Consider the following 4,545-nt stretch of genomic DNA (forward strand, 5'->3'; position numbering starts at 1 on the left):
GCGCGCTCACTTTCCCTTACTCTCCTTTCTGTCTCTGTCTGATCAAATTAAAAAATAGAGTAATAACAAATGGAATTAAATAAACAAAAATAATAAAAAAAGATTGTGTTATGTCCCACCCAGCATCACACGATGGCCTTAATGATCCTAAAAATGGTGAGTCTGCGAACAAGCATCTGAAACAGCAGGCTTCTATTTTAGGTAACATTGAAAAATTAAAGTTACTTGGTCCAAGAAGATGCTTTGTTGAATTTGGAGCGGGAAAGCAAACATCATCTCATTGGGTTCATATTGCCTTAAAGATGCTGAAAAAGTTCACTTCATCTTAGTAGAAAAGGTGACTACAAGATTCAAGGTAGATGGTAAACACAAAGAAAAATTCAGGGTTTGAAAGATTTCAAACTGATATTCAACACTTGTGTTTCAATAAGGTTCCTGGTACTTAAAAAAGGAAAATTACCTGTGGTATTTGAAAGCATCTGTGTGGTGTGGCAACAGATCTTGCATGACAATGTTTGATTGAAACTTACTCTGCCAATTGTGAGGAAAGGAATGAAGAACCTTTAGCCAAATGTGTAAAGAATGATAAAACAGACACAGAAATTAACTCTTTGGCCAAGAAAGGAATGCAAAAAATGTCCCAGAGAAGTGGAGCCCTGTGGCTGGCATTGTTACTGCACTCTGTTGTCACCACAGGTGTGATTGGAGACATGCTGGCAAAGAATATTTTAGGGCTTTAGGTTTTTGAGCATTGGGATTCCACTATTTCCAGGGAATGAATAGTTGGGCAACTTGTAGAATGTGGAAAACATCTTTGGAAGCTTCAAATATTACCACAAAGAGAAATGATCATCAGAATCTTGATAGTGAAGAACGTGAAGATGGAGGATACGGAAGCATAGATGACAGTGCTACTAGTTTGCCTGGGCTTCTTGCTATTGAAGCAAAGAAGAAAATAGGGCAACTTTGTAAACTGCTGATTGATCAAGGCCAAATCCCTTTAGAGCGGAAAAGATTCAGTCCCGTTTACAGTACTATACAGACCCTTTGGTACCATTGGAAAATGTGTTGTTAAGTGCTTTATCAAATCATTTTTCATCACCAGAAAGAAATCCAAACGTTAGAAAATCCACAAAATTCTCCAAGTAATTCTTTCTAGCTAGAGATCTTGAATTCTATTATCTAGCAGTATTTGTGGAGGTTGGTAAAGTAGTCGAACTGTTGGCTTGGTGATCTGAAATAATTATACATGTACTTAGCATACTCATATTAACTTTCTATTTACATTACTTTGGGGAATTAATTTTCCTTTGGCTTTATTTCATATTGTGTACTCCCTACATTCATGATGTAATGATCTAGTGACAGTTGGTAATAAGGCCCAGGCTGAATTTGGCCTATGTGAGGATTTTTGTCGATGCAAATCTGGAGAAAATAATCAACTGTGATTTTCTCAGATGCAAACGAATTCAGAGATGCTCACCATCAACTACTGAAATCACCATCTGATTTCCAGAGCCGTACCTGCACTTATATATTACCAGAATTTGTCTATGACAAACATCAAAAGAATTTTTTTGAAGGAAAAAAACTATTTTATTTCATTTTTTGATTGAGTAATTCTCTAGTTAGAACTTTCATCAAGATAGTAATTCATAATACATAATCGCATATCAAATTTGGCATTCATGGATAACTTCTGAGGTTATTCAGGTATCTGATAGCTTTTATCAGGCCATGTTCTCTCCTGTTTGGGGAAAGAATTTGGAATAAAGTGGAAATTAGAGGATGAACCAAAAACTTTCTCACATTTAGGCCTCCTTTAACTCATAAACCATTTTAATGCACAAATAGATAATAAATCAAACATATAGGACTGTTTTTCTCTTTCACATCTGATTTTTCTTTTGTTTCTGCTTTTATTTGTAAAAGTTGTCTTAATCATTTGCCAAGACAAAGATTCAGAACTTTATTGTAATGATATTCTGAGATAACTATTTTTATCCTATAAGCCTATGTTACATTAATCATAAACAAGAAGCCTGGCCCTTTTTAATTCCTGACCTTTCCACTTTAGTATATGTCTTTTCAAACTATCTAGGTTCAAATCCTTACCCTACCACTTATCAGCTATGTGACCTTGGGCAAAGTTTGTGCCTCAATTTTCTCTTAAAATGGGGATAACAATAATACCTACCTCACAAATTTGTTGTGAGCATAAAATGAGATAACACAGATAAACTACTTAGAACAGTTCAGAGCACAAAGTACTCAAGATATTAACTAGCAACAGTAGTAGTAGTAATTTATTAATCTAAGTAACATAGTAGGCTTTGATTTTATCATCTAAGTTATTGTCTTTATTCTCTTGCTATCATTTTATGTCAAATATTACTAAGGTAAGGTAATTTGATTTTTAAAAATTAGTTATTCATGCCCCTCAATCAAGAGAACATAAATGAAGTCAATAATGGATCTTTATTGTATAAAGTAATGCTAATATGTGTCATAGAATTTGTTTTGCACCATTCAACAATTTATGCCCCAAAATAAAACATATTAAACCACAAAAAAGAAAACAAGCTATTCCAAACTAAGTAGAGAAAAAAATTTTTTCTGTGTATTCTACATCTACATCCATGACCCATTAAAATGAGAAAAAAAATCATTATATTTGAAACTAGAAAAATTATTAATCACAACTATCATAAATGCTCCTTGCAGAAGTCACTAACAAATAACTTTAAAAAGTCATGGGCAATGGATGTCTTTGCCTCAATTGTTATACCATTGTTTAATCCCTTCCTCACCTTTTTACTGTAAAAGTAAACATGATATTTTGCCCCATGCCTGCCTTGCTATGGTGTTGGTTAAAATGAACAAGGATTCCTAAAGTATGATGCAGTTCATTCAATTGGTTTGGCAAGGTTATATGTGAATAAGTACTTAGGAAGACCTGAAAATTGAAGAGAAGTGGGGGACCAGCAGTTGGCGTAATGGCTACGTCTCTGGACTCGCATGTAGTCGATCATGTTTCGAGTCCCGGACCCAGTGGCTGAAACTCACGCCAGGTGCATGTGCATGTGTGCCCAAGATCCCGAGAGGAGAATGGAGGAGAAGGGATTGCGGCGTGGCCATCCCCCCTGGGGGGTGATTTCTCGCTTTCTGTCTCTCTGTCTCTCTCTGTCTTTCTGGCGAGCGCACACGCCCTCTAGCAAAAACCTCTCCAAAAAAAGAAAAAAAAAAAAAAAGAATTGAACAGAAGTGGGAGGGAGAAATTGTCCATGGAATTGAAGGAAGCAGGCGTAGATACTCTAATAATGAAGAGATAACAATTTGGAGACATTTTGTGTTTTCAGTTAGCAGTTTGCTAATGTCAAGGTTTAAATCACTAGAGCCACTCTTGGGAAATAAGTATCGTACTAATACAAAGTACTAAGTGTCAAACTTTGATAGTGCTTCCATAATAGGGACTGAATGGATCAAGAACACAGGAGTAAATAGTTTGCAACGCACTAAAAAAAGAAATAGAAGCTTCTATGTCTTAAGTTATGGGGAGGCAATCAAATGTTTGGTGGTGCTTCTTTTCATACTGAGGCAAGAAAATTGGATGAAGTCTTTGATTGGCCTGCTATAAAATGGCATTTTCGCTAGCAATTTGCTCAGTGTAGGCACAATTACATCCTCTCTCCATTATTAGTAACCTAAGGGAGTATTTAAAGGATAAGTGTTTTTCATTCTTTTTAGAGTAAAAAGAAAAAAAAAAAGTTCACATGCTTTCTTGAGAAAAGCCTGAGAATAAATGAACTCAGGAAAATACAACTAGTTACAGAAGAAATGTTTCAAGTTAATGTCACTATCTTAATGAAGAAATAAAAAGTAGGGGAAAACTCGGTTTATAATTAATGTTCCACATCTGAGGTAACTAAAAATACATATTCTAGTTGACTGGATCTTCACTCCATTCTAAACATACCTCTTGTTTCCCAATTACAGACCTTTAAGCCAAGCCTTATTTTTTACTTGACTTAAATATTCTTTGGTATCATTGAGCATTAATTCAATTATATGTAAATACATTCACTTATATGCTTATTTTTCATGTAATATAGACTGGATTTTGTATCCATTGTATAAACCCAATGGATATGTAATGTATTAACTCAAAATCTTGCTTTTCTTTCATAAGATCAATGCAAACCCCATTTCTTTTAAGAAATTACTGAGGTTCATTCTGTGAGAATTAATCACTACTTTACCATTATCCTTCACTATATTTGTATTAATCTCTATTTCGGCATATGAAAAGGGGAGGGTATGCGTGTGTGTGTTTCATCATTAATACTTTCTATAGTATCTATCAAAGTTACTTGTTCAATAAATACTTAAAAGATATACTCGTTAAATTGAATTAAAAACTCCAAGAAACAATCAAAATTGAACTAAAGCTAGAGAAATCTTATGTGTCATTTTGGAATCTACATTTCTAAAAGGTATTCTAAAAGCTATTCCTTAAAGGTAGGCACTTTATAACAGGGTTTTACT

At 34.4% G+C, this 4,545-nt stretch overlaps 1 pseudogene; it reads left to right on the plus strand.

The window, feature by feature from the left end:
• Positions 1 to 4,545, plus strand: part of LOC102486490 (tRNA:m(4)X modification enzyme TRM13 homolog) — a 37,752-nt pseudogene that overhangs the window by 762 nt on the left and 32,445 nt on the right.

The sequence above is a fragment of the Tupaia chinensis genome, unplaced genomic scaffold, assembly GCF_000334495.1.
Source record: "Tupaia chinensis unplaced genomic scaffold, TupChi_1.0 Scaffold000005_2, whole genome shotgun sequence".
NCBI lineage: Eukaryota > Metazoa > Chordata > Mammalia > Scandentia > Tupaiidae > Tupaia > Tupaia belangeri.